Genomic DNA, 25,533 nt, shown 5'->3' on the forward strand with positions numbered 1-25,533 from the left:
CAATTAAATAATAACTAATTTTCCATCAAATTTCGGGCTTTTTTACCTCACTAACAACAAAACTAAACTGTATTTTGTTGTCAATTGTCCCTTTTTATGCTTCCTTTCCCCTAATTAGTGTTAACCTCTGAAAAATTTACAACGGTGATTAAATAATATACGTAACTCAATGGACAACCCGCTAGGTAGAAATTGTTTTCCTGAACTAAATGTGAAAAGAAAATATACATTGTATCTGGACTTCTAAGACAAGTTCTAGGTCAGAAGGAGTAAATGTAATAATATAATATTTACTTTTATGTCATAGCGTTGCTAAACATTTGTAATTCTGTTCTATCCTAGCTATTTTAGAAACAGACACCAAAACTTTACAATAAGAATCTGGTCCCCCTGAATCTCACACTCTCTATGACATGTGTTACTTCTCTTACATCGTCCTCTTTCTATTTCTACCCTTTAAGAGACCAGACGTATGAATATAAATAGACAATAGTTAAATTAAAACTTAATAAATATGAGTGAAAAATCCGTAGAAATAACGACGCTGGACAATCTATCGTCCTTCTATACATGCTGCATTAGCGGCTCCCTATCATCTTCTGTGGAGACGTTGGCCATGCACGGGGTGACCCACTCAAAATCTAACGAAAATTTTTAATCCTTTATGGATGAATTTTATAAATTAATGCAGTTTGTTCATTCACAAACAAATCCGGAACTAAGCGCCTGGAGGTAGTGCCACAATTATCACTCTAACTAAAATACAAAAGAACTTCATATTGTCTTCGAGGACCCATTATGGGGGGGCTATGAGGACATAAGTGACACTTTTAGAAAGATAACTCGATCTCTGTCGATCTTTTGGATGAAGCAGAAAACAAGGAAGGAAACTTTTTTCTTCTTTTTTTTTGAGTTTATGGCCTTCTGATTAAAGGAGTGGGAGAATTTTCATATTTCCTTCATGGAACCCTTCACTTCTGTGGAAGGGTAGGTTTTTGACTCGGTGTAATGTCTGCAAAAGAATAGAAAAGCTCATTAAGAACGCTGGAAGCATCCTTTTAGTCTCTTCCTTTAAAGAGCTCCTTAAAACGTTAATACTGGAGGAGAAATCAAAAGACTCGGCTCCAAGCCATCTTATATTTGGTCATTCATCAATCAAGATACTGTTGAACAATGCTCGGAATGACCGAGTTTTGTCTAATACGATATGGAGGTGTTCAGGGTATCGAAAGATACCTTTTGGTTAGACAACGGCTAACATGCCTTCGAACCCTATCCCTTCCTTAAGGTCAATACTCCACCTATGAATTCTCTGGAATCTCCAAGAGGTCATGAAATACCTCCAAGAAGTCGAGAAGTACACCTCCTAAAGTTATTCGTCATTTAGGTATATTTTTGATTTTGAGACTTTAGAAAAAGCAATTCAAATCCTTTCTAATTTTGGGTTTAAATTATTTTCTGATAACTTTTTGCAACTACTCACAGAAGCTAGGACTATGTTTACATAATTGTGCAATTTTAATTTAAAGTAAATCTATATTTATTATTTTCAATATGGTTATACACCACAATTTTTATCTAGAGAACTTTTTTGTTCCTATGTGGGAGGCAATCCTCCTTTATTCTCTGAGCCTAAACAAGTTATGGATAAAGAAGTTGCAGAAATGATGCTTTCCGGAGCTATTAAGATAGTTACTGAAAGGGATTAGTCTCTTTTCTTCAATTTCTGAAAATTCGCTGTTCTTAAGAAGGATAACTTTCGATCGAGAGTAACAAGAAATCTCAACACCTTGAATAAGTTTATTCTAAATTTAAATTAGAATCAGTTGATTCATTAATATTTTGGCTAAACCAAGATTCCTCTTTAGATTTGTTTGATATATATCATTCTTTTACGATCTTTCCTGACACCCGTCATTTTTTTAAATTTCGATTGAGAAATAATATTTACCAATTGAAGGTTTTATGTTTTGGTCTCACATCAGCTTCGATAATTTTTACTAAGGTTTTTGAACAAGTGATTTTACATGTAATGTCACAACTTAAGATAATTTATAGCATCTATTTAGATGACTTAATTTGCAGGTCAATGCCTTTGTGTATGCATCTCTCTCTTCGTGTTTAGCCTCGCTGTTATACACAATCTTTGGTTTCAAGGTCAATTTGAATTCCAAGGAAGCAACTTATTCATCTATGGTTGTTAAGAGAGTATTTGTCCATGAATCTTACCTTCTTGAGGAGAAAGCGCTAATATCTAAAATCTTGCCGCTAAATTCCGCCATAGGAATTGGTCATAGACATTCAACAAATAACAGCGCAAAAGATCCGAGATCTTGCCACTTAATTCCTCCTAAGGCGATGGTTGTCGATTTGAGACCTTCCACAAATAACTACGCAAAGGGTCCGAGATCTTGTTGCTAAATTACCCCAAAATTAAGAGTTGTTGGTCAGGGACCTTCAACAAATTACTATGCATTACTACGGATCCGAGATGTTGTTGCTAAACTCCGTCAAAGGCAATGGTTGTCGGTCAAAGACATTCAACAAATACCTGGGTAAATTGGAAGTGTGATACCAGCGTTTGAGTACCACCACTTTTTCAGAGAAACCTTAAGTTAAACTAATAAAATTGAAATTTTGATGACCCCTTCAATCAAGAAAATCAAATCTCATCCTAGAGTGAGAAAGATATAATATGGTGGAAAGACCTAAGAATAGCCTGTACACCAGTGAGAAGAAATTTAATCTAACGATGGAAGTTTTTACGGATGCTTCCTCACCAGGTTATACCATTTCATTATCGTACGGCTCCTTTGAACATGGTCGGTGGACAGGGAATGTGATCTAGATCTTCATATTAACGAGCTTGGAATGTGATCTGTAGTGAAAGTGTTATTTCAATTTATTATCAATCACAGATTTTCATATGGATAATACAACTACTCTTTTTAGAGAAGGGTGATGCCAAGGTGAAACGTCTAAACGATATCGCTGTGAGAACGTGGAAACGTTTGATGAAAAGATGAATTTGGGCAGATTTTGTCTGGATTCCTTTCAAAAGAGAACATGCAATTGGACTTTTTATCAAGGGAATCTCTTCATACTTTGAAGTTCGGATTGAAGGATGAAGTATTCAACCAAATATCATCCCGTTTGTTCCAACCCGAGGTGGATTTCTTCTTATCAAGAGATTTCCGCGCAAAGTCTTCGTATCTTCGATGAGAGACGATCAAGCGGTGGCATTAAATGCGTACTCCATCATGTGGAAAAAGAACGGTAACTTATTCCCTTTAGTTCCACTGTTTCCGAGAGTTACAAACAGACAGGAAAAAACAAAAACGTTTTCCAGCAATTCGGATAACTTCCTAGAGAACAGGAGCAAAATGGATCCTAAAGTTGCAGGAAGTAGCGAGGGAGTCACAATGATTGGGGGCAGTGATATTTCTCTCGTGCCTTGACACTCAGAACCTCGCAGAATTAGGGATTCTGATAACATGGTTGATTTAGAGGGGTCTTTATCAAATCAAGGTTTCGTTTCTAAGGCAATTAATATAATTTTTTCTGATATTCGTTCCTCAGCTAAGAGGACTTACACATCGGTGTTTTAAACATTCTTATAATTTTTATTTAGGAGAGCGTTTATCTCCCTTTAACGAACCAGGGAATGTGGTAAATAACTACTTAGTATCATATCCCATGTCCTCCAATAGTGCCCTTGCAAAAACAAGAGCGGCTTTTGTAAAGAATCAATTAATTCATTCAATTTAAATCTTCCGTTACTTAAATATCAAGATACGTGGAATGTTAAAATGTTCCTTAACAAATATAGAGATTAAGGGTGTCTGGATAGTTTCATCATATGAAATACTGGCAAAAAAGACCCTTACTTTAATAGCTCTGGCGAGTATAGCTAGAGCTAGTTCTTTATCTATAAGCTCGAGCTATAGAATAGCTAACGATTTTCTATTTTTCTCCCCTTTTTGGGTCTAGAAAAATTCATGTTTAAGTCATATAGGAAGTGCAATAAATTAAGCAAGTTTTTCTCTGATATATCATTGAATATGTAAATAAGACAAGAATTAAAAAATAAATTTTGTGACTTTGAGGGAAATTGTAACTCCTTTGCAACTGAGACTGCTAATAAATGGTTCATGCAAATGACAGGCATTAATATTGAAGCTTTTAAAGCTCATAGCTTAAGAGGGGCTTTTGTAGCTTTTAAAAGAGCTAACGACAGTTCAGTTGAGAAGTTATCAAGCAAGTTTTTTGGTGGAAGGAATCACGACCTTTTCATTGGTTTTATAATCTTCCTATAAGGAAATAGTTAATTTATAATTAATAAAATATTATTTAACTCGTTACACGCCGGTTTTAAAATTTGTAGTTTACGAACGCAAATGAATATTTAGTAAAGTAAATAATTGTGTTATAATTAGTGTTCCTTGATTCCAACAGGTTTAGAGTTAAACAACTTTGTAGGATTACAAATGTATAGCTAGGCTATGACATAAAATAGTAGACATTAACTAAGTCTACTAAATTAATGTCATATTTTATTAAAATACCCTCCCAGTATTCCTTTTACACAGTTGAAGTTACGGCTATCAGTAGAAAGAAGATGATAACTGATAACTAATAAGTAAGACATGTCGTAGAGAGCGTGAAATTCAGAGTGACCAGATTCTGATATTAAAGTTTTGGTGTCTGTTTCTAAAATAGCTAGAGTAGAATGGAATTATATAGTATATATTTATAGCGTAATATAGTAATTATAGCGTATGGCTACACTTTTAATAAAATATAACATTAATATGGTAGACTTAGTTAATGTCTACTGTTGTACTTCATCAGTCCTACTTCATATGACCAATTAAAGAAAAATTAAAAAAATGTTTTGGGGTGGTTTTTTTCTTATTGTAGGAAAGAATGAGAAATGCAATGCAATTCTGTTTCATAATAACGAAAATTGTAATTGCTATTCCCCTGTTTTGGTGTAACTGGCTCAACTACTTATCAAAGTCAGAATAATTTATTAGCGTTGATTTTAAAACGAGTTAATTGATGTGCTTCTTCTTGTGGATTAATTATCTTATTAATCAAATTAACGATATAACATTAATATTAAATTCAAGGCAACCATGTCATGTAAAGTGTGAGGCACTTTATCTAGAAAAAACATATCTATATTATATTTAAAAGTTTTAAATAATTAACTCATTTAAAGCGGATTTATGATTGCACTACTCTTCGATATTTACAACAGATCTTCTAGTTGACTTAATTATTAAAATATAAATGGAACATAGTTTATGATAGCATGGTTGTAAGCTAGGAAATACAAAAAAAAAATTCGGTTTGAGAAAAAATAAATAATTCAAATACGTCAAATATTTTCTATCATATTTTCTCAGAAATTCGGAATGAAAAGATTCATTTTTTAAAATAAAAAATACAAAAAGTAAAAATAATTAATCAATGATTATATAAATTATATTATATAGTTTATCAAACATTTAAATATATTTTTAAATTCTACCTACTCGGTATTTTTAGTCTGAAAAAAGGAAGAAGTCATAAGAGGTTGCTTCAAATAAATATTAAAAATTGTTGCGCTGATTTTTTGCGGTTTTGTTATTTCAATAATTTTGGTTGCTAATAATTAATTATTATTGTATTTCTTTCCAGGTCTATGATTCATTCAAAACTATTGACATTGGACATGCCTAATGAAGAGGGAAGATGTGACTAAACCTCACTTTATTTAAAAAGAAATAAATTTAAACTCTATATATGTTACATGCAATGTTGAAAACGGGCAATTTGCAAAATGGCCGTGCAATGTGTAAAATGAACGTTAAAGCGGCAATATGGAAAATGAACGGGCGATCTATAAAATTCCCAATAGAGTGGTCAATGGTAATTTTACCTTCATTTACATTGTCAGGTGAAATGGTTGTGGGGAATTTGATTATTAAACAATTCATTGCTAAGCAATTTGTTCATTCAGAATTTGATTATGATACAATTTCATTACAAGCAATTTGATACTCTAGTATATTTTCATTGAAATTTATATTGTATTCACACAATCAACACTTATATTTCCAGTAAATTATAACTGAAATCGACCTTAATTATTCAGCCACAATGGCACATTCCACTTTTTCCTGCTGGCCTAACAAATTTTACTGATGTAGTCTTTTGAAAAATTATCCCATGCAGCCTTGATGGAGGACTCTTAGGATCGCACAGACCCGTGATGCTTGTCACAGACAGCTCCGTCGACCTTTGCCTATATGGAATAATTCAAGGGATTAAGACGGGGGGAACTAGGAGGCCACATGTTTTTCGACACATTCAAAAGAAGCTTTTCTCTAGACAACATCTTGTATGATAAGAAATTGTCAAGAGAGACTCAATTCTGTTTAGTAAAATATACCTCGGCCAACAGGTTGTGCAGGAGGACAGCTGGTCCCTAAGGGGGATCAAAACCTATTGCCCCCATTATTCTGAGTATCAAGGACCCCTTCTAATATCCTATAATACACCCTGGTCCACGCTCTGTGCAAGTGAACTACTGGTCCAAAAGGTGGATAATTAAACACCACCACCACTTCCTTGAGCATCAAAGAACCCTTTTGATAACCTATAATACACCCCACCCACGGGTTATGTAAGTGAACTACTTTTCCACAACAGGTATCAAAACCTATTGCCGCCGCTATACGGAGTATCCAGGAACTCTTTTAATATCCTATGATATATCCCGAGCCACGGGTTGTGTAAGTAAACCACTGGTTCAAAAGGTGGATCCTTAAATACAGCCACTGCATCCCAGAGCATCAAGGGACCCTTTTGATATCCTATAATATATCCCAGCCCATGGCTTAAGCAAGTGAACTGCTGGTTGAAAAGGTGGGTCATTAGCCACTTACACCTCTTCATTGAGCATCAAGAAGATTATTTTTATTCGAAAATTCTATCATGTATCTCTCGGAAATAAATTATGTTTTTTCCTCTCAAATTAATAGAACTAGATCGGAAATGATTTGACTGAAGCTGTTTATTTTAATAATTACATCTTGTTCTGTAGCGTTATCATACTTTTTCTTCAAAAAAGCAGGTAAATTTAAAACTTCGCTACATGTATTTATTCGCTCTGCAAACACCAAATGAATTATTTGATTGATTGAAATATTATAGGTAGTGTTCCATGTTTGAAATTTTAAGTCTCTTTGAATTATTACACTAAATCCAATAACTAGACATCCTAAAATGAGCAGACACTAGTTATCATTCATTAATTAAATAAAAATAGAGTTATTAAATCCAAATATTAAGAGAGTTATTAAATCCAAATATTAAGAGAGTTTTACTAATTTTGCGTGTTGTGCAAAATACCTTAATCTGATTTTGCTAGGTACAGAAATTGAACTTCATCTTTCATCCAATCTACTCTTATTTTTTTAGGTACATAATAGATATCTATTTTTTGTTTTATCTCAAACAAATTTGAAACATCATTTTCTCTCAAAAACATTACACTCTTAATTCTATTTCATCACTTTTCCGTTTACGCCTCATCTCAGCCATTGACATTATACTGTGTTTTGGTTTAATTTTCACTTATGTTTTTAATCCTAAGGATACTACAGCACTTTTTCTTAAGATACGTCTTTTTAGTTCTCCATTTGTTCATTTCGTTACTGTTTCAAAATCTTCATGTTTAAAATGAAGAAAGAAAACAAATTTTAGGACTATCAACGGACTTACCATCTATATAATATGTTTTATCAGTGTGGCAACAAGGAAACAAACAATTCGAAGATATATTCCACGTCTAGGAAGAATAATCACTTTCTATGCAAAATAATATTTATTTATAACTATTTGTTAAAAGGATATATTTATATAACTAATTGAATCAAAACATTAATAATTAAAATAGAGAGGTTGCGTTATTTTAAAAGTGAATAGTTTATCCAGATGTTAAGTAATCCATGGTATATCGCGGAAGAATTCCGCCTTTAATTATACACACATACTATGAGTTCTCAACATTAACTCCAATATCTGAGTTTGTTTATGATTGCTATAATAAATAGACTGGGTTGATGTATTGATGAGTCGATTTCATCAGCCAATAATAATTGCTACTTTGAGAAAAATCGGTAAACGGCCAAAATTTTCCGATTATATTATGTGACAAAGTTAAGGCCTTGGATTAGGAACGGCCGCTGGCTGAAATTCACATTTATGATTAATATTAAAGCCGAAGTACACGACAATTATAGTTTAAACCTTCAACCACAATAGTTTTACCCTTTCGAGTATTTTTTTAAAATCACGTTTTAATGTATAGTTACGGTTAAAAGTAACTATGAACGTAAAATAAATATAAATATGAAAATAAAAGTAAAAATCAATAAATAAGAGTATTGTAGGATATTTTTGATTTATTATGTGATCTTGATTAAAGTTTCTATGTAACTTGTTTAATCATACCAAATTAAGTAAAATGAAGAATCTTATGTAGAAGCAAAAAATTTTTGTATATCTTTTTCAATTGCTTTATATTTTAGTTTAAACTGAAATATAAACCTTCATCGTCAAAAGATCAATTTTGATGGTTTTTTTCAGTTTAACTTTTAATTTTCTTTATTTTGGTTTATTTAATTATATAAACAACAAAAAAGGTTGTGGGAAAAGTTTTGAAATTAAATATATATAAGTGGGTTAGATGACTTAATGCGTAATAAATATTTATCAAACACATTAAATATAAAAATATTTAAATTTGGGATATATCCTTCCTTAAAAATATATTGACTCCATTTCAATTGGTCAAATAATCGACTTTATTATATTCACGGAACTTTTCCCTTTTTTGTCGAAAAAAATATTAGTTTCCAAATATGATCCTTCATTTTTCTGGATTTTTATATGATTAGGGACATTTTGTAGGAACTGTATTCAATATAAATTAATAAACAATTTATCTTTCACATACTGGAATATTTTTTTATGAATTGTTAATACTTTTAATTTTCATCTAAATAGTAAATATATTTATTTATGTATAATAATGTTTCTTTTCAGTTTGTATATATATAACGTCATTAATAAATTTACTGAATGAATTTGTTTTATTTCATATTAATAACCTATATCGTATCCTTTGACATTTTAAATTTGTCTGATTCTCTGCTTATAACTTCTATTAAAACTTATAATTAATATAATTCTTTTTTTAATTGTATTTTTTTTAATTTGCCCACACTTATTTAACTTACTATTATAAACAATGTTATAATACTTAAATAAGTTATCTTAACTATGTTCACTATTTCAATTTAACGATAAAAACGTAAAAAGATAAAGATTCTATGATGGGATGAAGACGAATATTACTTCTTTTCATAATTAGTATATTTATTTATATATAAAAATGTATATTGTATATATTTCATATACATTTGTCGCTACTAATTTGTTGAATCCATTTGTAATATTTAGTATTAATAACTTCAATTTGCTATCATTTGTCATCATTAATTTGTTTGATTTTCTGTGTAAAATTTTTATTAAAATTTATAACTAAATATTTTTTGTAATAGCTAATCGTTTTTTTTAATTTTAATTTATTGTAACTATACTTTTTTGACTTGATATCACAAATATACGTTATAATACTTTAACTTATCAATTTACTAATAATCTACTGATACGGCTAAAGCGTTGGCCATTAGTTTTTGATTACTCATTGCCATTGTATAACATATGATATTAGCCACTTTAAGGGAAGAGATTTAAGAAATCTCAATGGTAATAGATCTCCAATATAGAAATATGAAAGTTTTTTTTATGAGTTTTACGAAGTAAAACAAGTATTCCTAAATTTGAAAATTTCAACTATTTTATATTTTAAACAATATTTGTTTCTATTAACCTTGATATTAACTTTTCTAGAGTTTCTTAAAATATATAAGATTTTCATTTATATAGCAGAATCATGTGATAATTAATCCTCCTAACAATAACTTTCATCAGTATTATCCTGCATATGTCTCACTCAAGCGTCTTCCTCTCACTCGCACGATGTCCAGCCCTATTAATGGCTGTTAGTAATAGTCATTAATAAGGCTGGATTAATAGCCTATTAGTAATATCTTGCAAGTTAACAGCATCTAATTATTTTTAAATGTATGCTCACGAAGATTTTGATAATTTTCACATCCTTAGGTATACGTATAAGATCAAAATGTGAATGATAAAATTCCGGAAATATGAACTTTGATTTGAGAATCGGCTTGATGTTACAGGCAAACAATTGCGACTTAGACTTAGTCTTTAAAACTAGCTTATACATAATTTATGAAAAGCCCTAAAAATATAAACGACACTATATCAATTATGGACCTAAAATGAACTGGAACTTGATAAAAATGTACAAGCTTACACTTCTGACTATAGTCTTGAAATTCAACTTTGACTCGGGGCAGAAAGACCTTTTCCCAACTCTGAAAAGTGCAATATAATCAATCCATTAATATGATATTCTACCTTTTCACACTTTGTTCATAATAACAATTTAAAACAGGATTTTTTTTTAGTATTTCATTATTAATTCAATAGCATTCACGGATTTTTTTTTAATAAATTGATCTTTAAAAAAAAATACATTATATGTAAAGTTATGAATTTTAATTAATATATGATAAGTTCAGTAACATATATATATATTAGTATTTTATAATTATGTGTATTCATTCAATAATTATGTACCTTTTTTAATTATTTGATAGGTTTGAATTATACATCCTAATTTTAAATATTATGATGAACATTAAATTAAGCAGATAGCGAAATAATTAATTGATTTAGTTTATAAAATATAACATTCGTTTAAAAAAGTAAAATCAAATAAATAATAATTTTATTCAATTTATTTCGATAGTATTACGTGTATTAAAGATTAGCTAAAATTTATATTCAGGATTAACAATTTTGCTATTCGATTATAGTTAACACAAAGTTAATTTAATCCCAAAAGTATAAAATATAGTTTTATCACGATGATTACTAATAGTTTGCGTATAATATATTACAAGATGTGGGAACTTTAGACTCGAGACAATTGAAGGTAGACTTGATCTTCCAATCAAAGACTCAAGACATGACTTGGACTCGAAAGCTAAGTTATACTTAACTCAATAAAAGCATTAGCACTAGGAATCCTATATTATAATTATGAACATGAAATGAGTTCAAAAGAAATCTAAGAACTCTTTTTGTACTCAGTTTAATCTGTTGAGGGACTCGAACTATACTCGATTAAAATATTCAAAACTTTTTTATTATATTCCTTTAATTGGTTAGATGGAGTTGCACTGATTAATTAGAAGTAAATAAGGTTTACTCAAAAACTTGAACTTGTGAGCCAAGACTTGGGTAAGCAGAATATAGACGTTTTCCCACCTCTGTGATATATTTTACATCATTATTCTAGCATACAATAATCCTGATATTGCTTTTAATGTCACTATCAATGAAGAACAACCCATTTTTAGTTTTATATTTAAACAAGTTTATAAATAAATGGCAAATTATTAAACTGCTTAAAAATGAGTGCATCAACAAAAATGATGGGCTATGTGCATAAAAAAAATGATGCCCAATGAAGTACCTATAAATAATAAAACAGTTAAGATATTTGTTCATTTAATTCTAATTTCTAAAGTAGTAAACATGGACTGATTTTTGATCTTTCACAATGGATGGGTAGGACATAAGAGACTCTTCTCTCAAGGTAAGAATGTCCTACCCATACATTGTGAAAGATCAAAAATCAGTCCATGTTTCCTACTTTAGAAATTAGAATTAAATATACAAATATATAAACTGTTTTATTATTTATTAAAATATAAACTTGAGTAATTAAGTTTCACAATATTTATCTCTAAGGCTTGGTCATATTCAAACTTGTCCCGTTCATTTTTATAAAAGAATTATTTCACTTTTTGAAACGACACTCCAACCTCGTGATCAATTCTTACCCAAATTTAGTTAGTTAAAAAAAATTTCCGATGTGAACTGCCATTATTTTTGGGTCAATATCCAAACCTGACTTTGTCATCACAAACCTTTGCGGGATCCCAAAATTGTTTTCCCAAGATCTCACTGGACAACAATTTTCTGGGAAATGAGAAACCTCATTACTGAGACACAAAATTTATATTATATTTAAGCTAGTTTTGAAATGGTGTATTGATATTACATATTAATTATTATTTTGATATTTTAAAGAGAAATGATCACATATGAATGACAAAATTATAATTTCGATAATACTCAAACCTTTGAGTCAAACCTGAATTTATTGTGATTAAAAATATTACGACTTATATGGCAAAATTACGTAACATGTTCGATAAGTATTTACAAAATAATGAACTGATGTCTATTTTTAGAAAAGAGAATTAGACGTAGATGGAGGATCCATCCGTCTGTGAGAGTTGAAGAGTAGAATTCTCCATCCTAGGAATCTTCTGTGAACAATTGAAGTACATAATATTAATACCTACGAATCTACCTCACATTATAATTTATATGTAATAAATAGAAAGTATTGATTCATTCCAACTAGCATCTCATAAGTATAAGATATACACCCTTTCATAGTTTTCCGGCTTAAACCTCCCTTTTTGATCTAGCCAAAGAACACTCGAAAGAGTGCGTGTATATGTAAGTGGATCTTGAACAAAAGAATAGCAGCAGGAATAGATTTCGATAAATCGCTCAGAAAACAACACAGTTCCCTCTCTATTTTCAACCGTCTACTACATACCTACACAATCTCTCTTGCTTGGTGTAATACATACAAAGTGAATTACGATTGTGCTTTTTCCACTTATTCATAGTATTCATCATCAATATGTTCCATTGGGGATACATGTCATTCTACAAGTACGACTCAACATGGGTCTACCGTGAAGTGCTTATTCTACCAGTAGTTGTATTGTTCCTATGGTTTTGTTGGATGAAGGTCGTGAGAAATGAACTCAAAGAAGAAATTGTTTCTTATACACTACGTGACGGTACAACTAGTAATCCGGACTCAGAATATGAAGTCATTGATTCGGATGGTGAAGGAGTAGCAAAGAAAGATAATTACTCAAAAGAGGAGGAGGAGAGTGAAATGAGTGAAACTACTACTGATGGTATCAAAGACAAGGATCTGTGATATGATCGGATGATGGCATATTTTATGTTTTGTATTTCCTTCTGAATTCTGAGTTTTTGTATTGCTCTCGTATATTTGATTAATTCTATTATTATACCTAAATTCTTTAACATAGTAAATTAATGTACCACCGTTGGCTTTGACCATAGGGATGATATTATGGACTATTATTTGGTTTTTTTTTATTTTTAATATTGTTTGTTTTTCTAGACTTTCATGATCACTTCCTGCGTCTCAATCTATGTACTGTATATTATTACCGAGGTTATTTCCTATAGAATTAACTGGGAGAAATTTTCTTTCCAACATCTCGATCTTAATAACTTATACTTTCATGTTGTTTTGCTTAAGTAAAATATAGTCATTTTTTTTAACTAAAATATACAACATATTCATGGGTATAAGAAAATCTATTTAAGTAATGGGTACACTAATTCCTTCAAATCGATCCTACATATTATGTTATACCTAGATGTGACATGAGAAAGTCACTTATTGTGCAATGTGCATCTATTATTAAGTATTGAAGTTTTAGTTATCCCTGATTGAAAATATAAAGATTCATAACCGTTATTATAAATCACATGAAAATGATGGAAATTGAAATGTATTCCTACATACAGGGATTCTTTTAGCAGCATTGAATATTATATCTATATTAACAATAAATTATGTAAAAATATATTTGATTTATTCGGAATAGGAGTAAATAAAAGATAGTGGAGACTGAGAACAGTTGTAACACTTAACTCAATTTAATCAAAGCTAGTTTTACTAAGATTCGCCAAATTTTAGGAGGACCTACCGAAACATGTTCCCTATTGTTTGAATCTATTTAAAGATTAAATCAGGGTGTAGCATTACCACAAATTCCATTTGAATGGGAGTTGGCAACTGTCCTTGTAACCAGGGACGGTTGCAGCAGTTAAAAAATATAGAATTTAAATTTATTGACTAATATTTCTTATTGAATAAATAACGAGACTTTTTATGATGCTGAGTTATTAAAATTAAATTTATTATTGTATACTAAGATTTATAGTATTATAGATAGGAGAAATTCACTATATTATGATGTGGCTTACATATTCTTGGACATTTTGTTTGTATTTATATTGATTCATCATTCAAATAGATTATAACAATAATTAGAAACTGATTTTAGGGCAGGGAGTTCCTTTGTGCTTAAATTATTTTCGTATTCAAACTCATTTTTGGCGCAGATTGTTATAAATGAGAGGATGGCATACAAATATGACTATATGTTTAAAAAGAAATGTAATTCTTATCAAACATGTTGTATGTCGATCACACTTTTTCGCACTAACAGTTGTGATTCAACTATGCTTCATCGTATTATATTTCACTTTTAGGTAGCAGATACATATTTTTGCAAAGGAGTATCGTCCACATTTATGTTTAAATATCAATAACATCATTTTATTGATAGTAGGACAGCTGGGAAATGACATTGTTGTGTTTAAAACATCTTGCTACATTATTGAACCTATATTTAAAAACATCTTCCTCATCTGCAATAGGGACATCATGATTTATGAAATTTAATTATTTAAATGAATAATTAGTTATAATTATGGGTGATGTTAATGTGTTGTTTATTTATAGGAAACTTAAAAGTAAATTATAACAGAGAAGCGGAATATTTTTGTAAGTTGAGGTTGCGCATATTATATTACAAATAAATGTACCGTTTTTTAAAAACATATTTTTCTTAAAATATCTACATGGTACCAAGGTGACTAAAGGTATAATTTATAAAGGGGAGGCAGCAAGGAAATTCTACGCTTGGTTGTTTTTTTCATTATCAAGAGAAGAAGGAAAATTTCATGACGTCACTGTAGAGGTGCATAGCACTCTGTCTTATATAATTGTAAAGTAATCATTTAATATCAAGATTTAATTCATTGTAAGGCAACATAAATTAAGTAAATAAATGTAATTAAAATTCATTTATAGTATTTATGGTAAACTTAGGACCATGTCAAAAAGTATAAAAAACAAAAATATTTAACTTATAGTGATACTAGTATCTATAAAAGTAAATCCTTTGCATTACTTATTTCAACTGTTATGAAACTAGACAATATCCTTGCTTGATACTTATAGAATAATAAAATTAATTTCAGAACTAATTATTTAAAAAGACTAACATTAATTTGCATATTAATAATAATCTGTATGTAAGCTTATATTAATATGATTCATTTATATTATCTAATGTGCAATTTTATTACATAATATAGGAGCGGTGAATAAAAGAATAGCAATAAGTAAAAATTATAGCATACATATTTTTTTTACATACATACATGAATAATCAATATTAATTTGTAAATTGACCAATCTGTCTAACTTTTCTCAGATTAGCACTTGCGTTCATCAGTTTGAGCTTTTTATTAAGGTAGTTTACTCTAATTCTTGTTCTTGTTTTCACAAATGATATGATGACTTCTATAGGCAAGTTAGGATATAATTCAATTACACGATTATACAGCATTTCAAATACGTTTGGGTTATTCTCAATTGAGTCTTCTAGGTGACAATGAAAAGCATTCAAATGTTTTTCCATACAATAACAAAATTTTAAAAACGCACGTGGGGATCGTAAGGCTTCACTTAGATACCAATTCAACCCAAGGGATAAACATTTATTCATAAAATCCGAAGTTACATGTCTTTTTCCCTAGATTTGGATAAAGGTCTTTAAATTTTTTTTTACCAAAAATCCTGTAAAAAAGCCAGCCCTTAATCTAAACAATCATTGAAAACTTGAAGTGATTCTTCTGTATCTGTTGTAATTACTTTTTCGGCTTCAAGAGCTTCAACAAGTCCAGAATCTTCTTAAGTTTCCTATGATTTAATTGTATCTTCATCTTACTCATTTTCTTGTATATTTGACGAAAAGAAGTGACTCGTTATTGATTTAGTAACTATTTTGCCATCATTCTCATCATTTAACTCCTCTTAAACAGCTGGATCTCTTAAGACAAATTCATGATTTTTTCCAATTAAAATTAATTTTAGTCTTATGAGGACTTCCAATGAGGATGGATGAGTATTGTTTCCTGTGACGGCATGAATCCATGATAATACATTCTCCAGAAAATATTGACGTATATGAGTGGTTAAAATGAATTTCATTCAATTATCCTTGATACATTGAAATAATGATTTTGTTGAACGAATGGAGATTAAAATTCCCTTTGAAATGGAAGCTGAAAATTTTCCCCCATCACTTTCATGGATAAAACTAACCATACCATGTTGTTCAATGCATGCATTTGTTCTTCTAAATGTGCTCAAAAGTCATTGGATGTAAAATGCCTATCACAAACTTTACCATTCTTAATATTAATTGGATCTTTTTTCCACGCTTTGAATATCGAGATGATGCCTTTTTTGCTTATCATATCCCAATGAGTGCACTTCAATGAAATTATCTTAACTGCCGCAACAGTGATGTCACTACGTCAACTGAGTCAGCTAATGCCAATGAGACTGCCTTTGAAGATCCTTGTTGCCTCATTGTCACTTTGTTTACAAAAAATCAAAAATAACTGAATCAACGATTTGAAATAGATTCCTGCAATGTATATTGAGTGTATAATTTTGTTGACACCAAAATTACCTCTAGTTTTTGGATAAACACTGAGTTATTGTACTTTTTTTAAGCCAAAAATTGAATTTTCTTCTCATACTTCCTCAAAAATGACGTAACTTGTTCTTTTGAATTTTATGTTTATATAGCTAGATGCCACATCCTATAGCCAACCACATATATTTACGTTTATTTTACTAATTATAAAACAATGAATACAACGTTTCATTAAATCCAAAGGTTGAATCTCGAATTATAAACTAATAAATATGTTATTGAATTTAACATAAATATCTAGAAAAATAATAACAATTTTAAATTATAATTAAAATATATATATACAAACTTCCTAATAGTATAACATCACACTTTCGATAGAAGGTTTTTTTATAGATGACGTCATTACGTCTCTTCAATATCTCATATTTTTTTATCAGTCTTTATGAACACAATATTGCAAGTCTAGTATGTTTATAATATGTCTATGTCAGTCGATTGATTTAAAAAAAAGCTATTTGATAAACAAAGTCCTAAAGTATACCGGACTATACCCGTGTTTTACCGGAGATTTCCGAAAGTTGACGAAAATTAATTTTCTTTAAAGACAAATTTTAAAAAGTAGAGTTTAAATGTATTAAAAGTGTTTGTGTATAGTATATGTCGACATAGTTAAATTAGTTATTTATGTGTATTACCCAACTAAATTTGTGATTAAATAAGCACAATTTTGTAAGTTCAATAATGTCTATATCAGTCGATGGTTTTTTTCTTTTAAATTTTGCTACATTATAGACAAAATCCTAAAGTTTACCTAATCATATCTTTATTTTACGGGAAACTTCTTTAAATGACGAATTATAAAAAGTCAATTTTAAATCTATCAGATATCTAATAAGATTACTTTATTTAATTATTAAAGGGTCATATAGTAAGACAAGAAGAGATGAAAAGGCTAGGAAATAGAGAGAAGAAAAGGCTAGGAAAAAAGTGGGGGATCTCAATCATTTTGTCGCATAATTTGAAATAATTAATGAAATATGGGATTTCGTCACAGGAGGAGTACACGATTTGTCGGATTAAACAATTGTCTTCAATTCAGATGAATTTTTCTATTTTGCCCTCGGAATCAGATCAGGAATCTGAAGTACTGATCCTCCAAAATCATCACTTCTATCATATGATTGGATATGCTCAAGTAATTTTATCCCATGGCCATGAGTCCTAGCACCTCGTTTTACAAGTTCTCGCTTGAGTTACCGCAATAGTTTTGATCCATAATATATCAAATTACGTGTAACTTTTGTTTTATTTCTAATAGTAATACTCATTTAAGTGATTACTATTTACTTCTCCTGTATGTAGAATATTAGAGTTGCTCATTTATGGTGGTGTTTTTGAAAAAAGTTGAAAAATAATATTGGGTAGATAAGAAAACTTGATGAAGTTTTCCTATAATACTCCAGATACGACCGGAGAGCAAGACACTGGGGAAAGAGTTTTCAATAATGACTACTTTATTAGGGGTACAAGCATACACTAGCTAAATATATTTTTAAGGGATTAAAAGGTGAAATAGGTACATACTCATAGAATAATAAAAGATCAATACAAGTGAGAATTATGGGTAAAAGGAACAATAATGATTCAAAAGATTCCATACATCAAATTAATAAAAGTAATTAAAAATAAGAATGACACAAAACACTTCATACGTGATTAATGACAAGACATATAGCAAATTTTAGTCAAATTTATGTATTAAAAGGTTCAATTACACAACTTGACAACGTGGCCCTCGGACATGCCCGCAGACTGCCTGAAAGAGAAGGTATTTAGCATGTCGACGCCGGGATGGGAGACGGAACAGTCCTGACTTTCGCCATAGCCCCAGATACTCTGAACAAACACTCATGCTCAAGGTAAGTTTTTCCCAAGGATTTTGAAATCTTATATTTTATAAGAATTATAATTTTGATCGTTGTATTTGGAGTTGAGCATCAAGAACTTGAGAAGATAATGATTTTATTCTACTTTTACAAATTTGTAAACTATATTTGTAAAAAGTGAAGTCCACAAATAGTGACTTATGTAAACTAATATCAGCCCATCTTAGTTTAATGTATAAGTCCAAATAAGCATCGTCTAACAAAACATTATTATTTGAGTGTTTTTTGGATATCATTATTATACGTCAATAACATCAATGCCAAATTTCTAAAAATTCCCATATTGTATTTTATTGTTATAACTTACTGACAATAATTATTTATCTAAGAGGGCCAAAATATATAGTTAATTGCAATTATTTGTTATTCAAAACACGGGATCAAACTGTGCAAAAACATTTGATCGAAACATAATTAATGACTTGTTCAGTTATTACATTTTACTGCAAAAAACTATCATTACATCTTGTATATTCTTTTTCAGAAAGTAAATTGTAATGGTTGTTGTTTTTGTGCAAATGAATTAATTGGAAATGCCATAAATGGAAAGATTGATACAAATATAATTATACGTACACAGTCAGTTGTGAGCTGGAATAAAATGGATACATCTTTTTGCAAATAATTTAACACGAGTTTTTGGAAAGAAACAATATTATTGGTAAATTCTTTTGATATGTTAAAATCAGTATCTAACTATCTTCAAATCCTAAAGGAACGGTTCCCTTTTTGATATTAATTGTATTTCTAATGGTATTACTCACATCGTTACCTTACTAACACCAGCATTTACAATGTTCTTTTATGTCAGACGTTTTTTCTAAGATATTTTTATCCTTATCAGGATAGTTGTAAAAAATATGGCTTACCAGTATGTTAAAAAAAGATACCAAAAGTTCATGTGGTCACCCTGACAAATTGAAGAATGTTTTGGAAGAGAGTAGTTTAATGGCATGTCGTTTTATTAGATTAGCGATGAGCATCAATGATACTTATATTATTTTTAAGAACTGTTTCACTCTTAAAATGTATTAAATGTTATATTTTTATTTTAATGAGAATGCCAGATCGTTGGATTGTCCCAGGATATAAAGCAAGGCATGGGGGTTATTAAAAAATTGAGAATATATTATGTTCACATAAGCTCCTATCAAAACTCAGGAGGAGAAAAATAGATACAGACCATCAAAAAAGTTAGGACCGATTATAATTATCTTCCAAATATCAAGGAACCTAAAATACTGAGTTCGTTAAAATATTTATATGCAAAGTCAGAAATGCTAAATATATTGTAGTTTTATTTGAAACAATTTCTATGAAAACATTCTCCATTCTTTAATAAATCAACAAACAAATAAACAAATAATTTTCTAGGATTTGGAGAAGTTAGTGAAATATTTTTTTTTGAGGTGAAGAAAATATAAGATGATGCAGATAATTTGCATGCAATGTTGTCAAATAAAGCAAATCTGACTATTTTTTAAGACCTTCTTTATCAATTTGATTGTGATTTTTTTTTAAAGATGACGATTTTCACATGAAAAATCGATGTTCTTGGTTGGTGGGTCATTTGAAAATAAATAGTGAATACAGTCGCAATTGTTCACTTGGAGTTTTTTTATGATTGACGAAGCAATATATCCGGACACAAAGAAGAGAAGATTGGCTTGTAATTCATTAATGATGAAATTAGACAAGGAGAAACCGTAAAGATCTAGAATTAATATAATCTCATCCATTTCCTTCTCAAAAGAATTGTTTTCTTTCTTCATAATATAAAAAAATTCAGATAAGACCTGCTTTGATTTTGCCAAAATGTCAGAAGAGAGAGATTAACAAAAAGATAATAAGTTTCATATTTGACAAAGAGTTTCAATTTTCTCGGACCTGCATATATGTTCTATTTTTTTTTTTCGGCTATACCGGGCCGTGAAAATTATTTACCGATGATGTAAATATACTTTTTAAGAGGTTTTGTGACAGCTAATCTGATTGTTTCGTATTTTTACTGTTAAAATAAACAAAAATCCTTCCTGTGAGAGCGTAACAACTTCCACGCGTGAGACCATGTCCAACCAGGAAACAAAGAGGATCGAAATTGCAGCCCTCCTCCGAGCAGGAGTGCCTCATAACAACATTAAGGGACAAGTTGGGGCCTCGTTGAAAACAATTTACAACGTTTCCAAGCGCGTGGAGGCTGGAGATGATCTCAAGCAGGACCAACAGGTCCATTGCAGACATGGCCAGAAAGATGGGAACGTCGAGATCAACTGTTTCAAGGGCATTGAAAAGATCTGGAGGAAAGCCCCTGAGGCGTACTGAACGCCTTCTGCTATCTGAACGTCAGCGAGAAGGATGACTTGAGCGTGCCAAGAAAATCTTGAATGATATCAAGAGCTCATCTGGATGCATCATCATTTTTTCGGATGAGAAAACTTTTACGGTCGATTCTGTTTTCAACAGGCAAAATGACCGTGTTGTGAGCTTTGGAGATGTGCAAGTTAAGCACCGCTATGTGGCAACAACAAAGCACCCTGCTTCGGTGATGATGTTGGGTCTCAACGGGAAGGCCATGAAGCCGGTATGGTGGCCCACTGACTACAGATTAACAGCGGAGGATTATGTGAAGATTCTGGTGCCCAAGGTCCTTCCGTGGATCAAATCCATAGTCGGCAACTCTTGGGGTTTTCAACAAGATGGAGCACCCGCCCATGCTTCCAAGAAAGCTCTGGAGTGGCTCAAGGACAACATGAGCTTTTGGCCCAAGGACTACTGGTCCCCTCAGAGCCCAGATCTGAACCCAATAGACTTCTTTATCTAGGCGTACGTGGAGACCAAGGCCTCCAAAAAACGACATAAGAATATAAATGCCTTAAAGGCTGCTGTCAACAAGGCCTGGGCCTCCATGGACGCCGATTAGATCCAGCAAGTCTGTGGCAGCTTCAGACGTCGCCTGGCCAGTGTCATTGAGTCAAATGGTGGCTACATTGATTAAATTTGATCACAAACTATTTTATTATTCTAAAAATGTATGAATAAATTGGTTCTCAAGTCATTCGAAATGTCATTATTGTCCGCGATATGTTCTGAACAAAAATCGGTAAATAATTCTGCACGGCCCGGTATGTGCCATGATTACATAAATTAAATTTTAAAATATTTGAAGGGATTGATAAATTTGGGGAACTGTTCCATTAATATTGCAAAAAAGTAGACAATCTCCGTGTGGTATCCGATCTTATAACGGATATATTCTTAGTTTAATAACGAAATAAATACGAGAGACAGCTACATAGGTACACGCGTATCACATATATATATATATAAACAAACCGATAAGACACATCTAAAATAATAATAATTAACATATATATTTTATATATACTCCGTTTATTATAACATGAGTATCAGACGGCAAATAACTCAAATCGATTTTTTTTAACCTAATAAGGATGCTATTTTATTTCATTCAAAATAGGTTACTTCTGCTTTCAGTTGACGATTCGTTTCATTTTGGGATCTTTAATGATTACAAAAAAAAAAAAAAAAAAATATTAATACACAAAAAATACTTATGAACTTTAGCTTCAGCTTCTAATAACTATTGTTTTATCTAGTAGCCGAACTTGAAGCAGTAACTCTCACAGCTGGACTGGTTATGAGTAATATGGGTTTGAACACCCTCAAATATTGATGGAAATGCATATTTCTTTAAAATACGACGAGAGAATAGCTGGTATTTTTCTATGGGGATTTGAATCCGTTCTTTCAAATTTATAGTCGTCTTGTCTAAAAATTTTACTGCACAATCTTGAATTTTTATTCGATTTCTAATCTTTCCTTAAGAGTATATTAATATAAACTTTGGTATTGATATATTTGTTCAATGTTTACCTAAAATATCAGTGAAAGAGAAATAACTAAATAGTAATTACTAAGAAATCGTATTATTAAATGATACCTTGGTATAGCCTTGATCCAACTATGAAGAAGAGTTTTATTTTTCATAGGTAGCCTATGAAAAAAAAATGTCCTCCTTCGGATTACAGGAGTAACCTAACCTGCACTTTGGAGCACAACAAGTAACATGCATTGTTGTCAATTAATTATGAATACTAAATTCAGATCCAATAATAATTAAATATAAATACAAAATTTTAATTCTTTTCAGAGCCAATTCTCCTTTTCTACTATCAGCTAGGTGATAGACTGATACTAATATTTTCCCCTCTTAACAGGAGACATCAAATATCAGTGTAAGTCCCCCTTTTTATATGTCCCAGCTATAACTCACTGATTGTATTTTTTAAGTTGACTTTTCTACTTCTGTTCCCCTAATTAGTGTTCTGAACATTGATTGGGTAAATTCAAATTAGCTCTTATTAAGCTTTGAAAAATGCCCATCAATTATTGAATAATAATTCTTAAGCTGGATAGAATTGTTTAATTTGAGTGAAGGTTAGGAGATATATATTATGTATCTTATCATTTCCCCCCTTACTGAGATGATTAGTCCTCGATACTTTATTTAGTTTATTAAAAATAAACATCAGATGAAAAAATAGGGGAAGTTGTTATTACAAATGCATTTATGGTCGCAGATTGTAAAAAAAATAATTAGAAATGTAAGTTGTCTTTCAAAAATAAACTTACACAATATGAATTCTACATTAGTTTTGATTAGACAAACTTAAAAAATGTTGATTATTAGATTAATTTTTAAAATTTGACACAGTTGACCAACTTTATTGATTTATTGTACCAAAATACCGTTACGATCAAAACGGTCTTAGTAATCTTTTGGCAAGTTCAAAATGGTGCCACATACAGGTAGAAGTTTTGATTTCACCAATTTATGGAAAATATATCACTTAACTCATATACTTATATCATATTCCATAAAAAAAAGTTGGGTTTTCCCATGGATCACCTGCGCTGTTCAGGGTTTAAAGTATATAGGGGAGTTTGGACCTACCGAAATTATTTTATCCTAGTCATAGCCCTAAGAGGGGAGAGATATACTACTTATAAATAATCGATTATTAGAATCTGGAATTAGATAATAATTCCTCAATTTCAACAATTCTGGAGTTTTAGTTGTTAATTATATCTATGTTTATGTTTGAGTTGGGGGGGAGGGGCATAATCATCGTTTTAGGGGCCACTTGGGATAATCTCCAATGTAACCAGTGTTAACTTCGTTAATATTTTTAGTTTCGTCTTGTCTCCTCTAATCTTTGTCAGCTTTTACCTTCGTGATCATTTCGTCAGCTTTTGTATTCGTCAGAGTTTCTTCCGCGTCATAAAATTTTCTTTGTCAGACATCGTCATTGTTTTGTTATAGTTATATTTTATTTCGTCTTCGTCAGAGTTTCGTCTTCGTCAGAGTTTCGTCTTCGTAACTGTTTTGTATCGACTTCATCATGATTTTTGTTAGATTTTGTCTTGGTCAAAGTTTTGTCTTTGTTAGAATTTCGTAATTGTCAGAGTTTACTCTCCATTCCAAACAATTTTTTTACTTTGATTTATATTTTTTTAGTGATAAATAATGTTTGAAAAATAGGGATTTAAAGTGCAAAGAAATATGGCCCAGAGTAGGCTTATAACCCCCAACCAAATCATTGTAATTGACAAAAGAAACCCTTATTTGAGACTCTATTTACTTTTTCTGCCCACAGGTTGTGCAATATACCATCGGAGCACTTAGTGGGATCATAACCCAACAAATTCACTGTTTTTTTTAATAACTTCTAGAGTATAACAACATTTTTTACTTATTTGATCCATTTGAATTCTTACTGGGATTGCAAAGGTGGTCACAAGTGCGTCCGTAGGGGGTGGTCTGGAGCTCTCCCCAAATTAAAGATTTTTTGTGTTTGTTTTCACCATTCTGGCAAATTATGCAAAAGAGCAAAAAATTTAATATTGAAGTTTCTCAGGCCTAGAAACGTTTAAGAGCCAAATAGCATTTGTTGAAGTTAAAAGTAAAATATTCAAAATCCTTTAATTTTTATTCCAATTGTGAATCAATCATGAATCTGTGAGATTTTTTTTTTACAGACATTCTCATTTTTTGTGGTCAGTATTTCTTTTTCTTCGTATTCGTAGTCGTAATAGGCGAAGTGCACTGAAAAAAAGAAAATAATAAGACAAATCAACAGCTGACAACAGAATACAGTGTACATATTTATGTTCGTGATAAATATTTTATTACCCTGGAATTTTCTTTGACTAATTATAATTTTTTGTGTAAGTTATAAAGTAAGAGTCGAATTAAAAATATATTTTTAGATAATTTGCAATCTCAATTGTCTATAGAAATCTGTATGACAACCAACCAACCCCCGAAGAAATGGTTAAAAATGGAACATTTTATTGAAGTAAATAAAAAAACCCATAGTATTATCCAAATGCAAATTGACTCTTGTAATTTGCCAAGTTATTTATCTAAAAAAATATGAAATGTAAAAATAAAAAAATAATAAAAGTTTCTTGTTCAAATTTAGCATTTTCCAAAAAAATGTTATTATAAAGTTTAAAAAAATATTTTTTTTGTATCTTGTTCCTGTCTCCCCTATACAATAATACATATATGACGAACGGAAGAGTAAAAATGGGAGAACAGCTTACACGGAATACTAAATAATGTTTCCTCTTCTTTATATACGCATGACTGTATAATATATTTTTTAAGGCTGGCCCTGTATGTCCTGGTGAAAATCCAT

General features: G+C 30.6%; 2 long non-coding RNA genes across 2 annotated transcripts; both read left to right on the plus strand.

Annotated features, from left to right (window-relative positions):
* The first annotated feature begins 437 nt into the window (after positions 1-437).
* Positions 438-7,945, plus strand: LOC121118698 (uncharacterized). Its single transcript, XR_005864541.2, has 2 exons — positions 438-1,387; positions 5,686-7,945. It is a non-coding gene; the product is annotated as an uncharacterized lncRNA (long non-coding RNA).
* Positions 7,946-12,481: 4,536 nt separating this feature from the next.
* Positions 12,482-13,413, plus strand: LOC121118145 (uncharacterized). Its single transcript, XR_005864351.2, has 2 exons — positions 12,482-12,656; positions 12,714-13,413. It is a non-coding gene; the product is annotated as an uncharacterized lncRNA (long non-coding RNA).
* Positions 13,414-25,533: the final 12,120 nt, after the last annotated feature.

Source organism: Lepeophtheirus salmonis, chromosome 5 (assembly GCF_016086655.4).
Source record: "Lepeophtheirus salmonis chromosome 5, UVic_Lsal_1.4, whole genome shotgun sequence".
Classification (NCBI taxonomy): domain Eukaryota; kingdom Metazoa; phylum Arthropoda; class Copepoda; order Siphonostomatoida; family Caligidae; genus Lepeophtheirus; species Lepeophtheirus salmonis.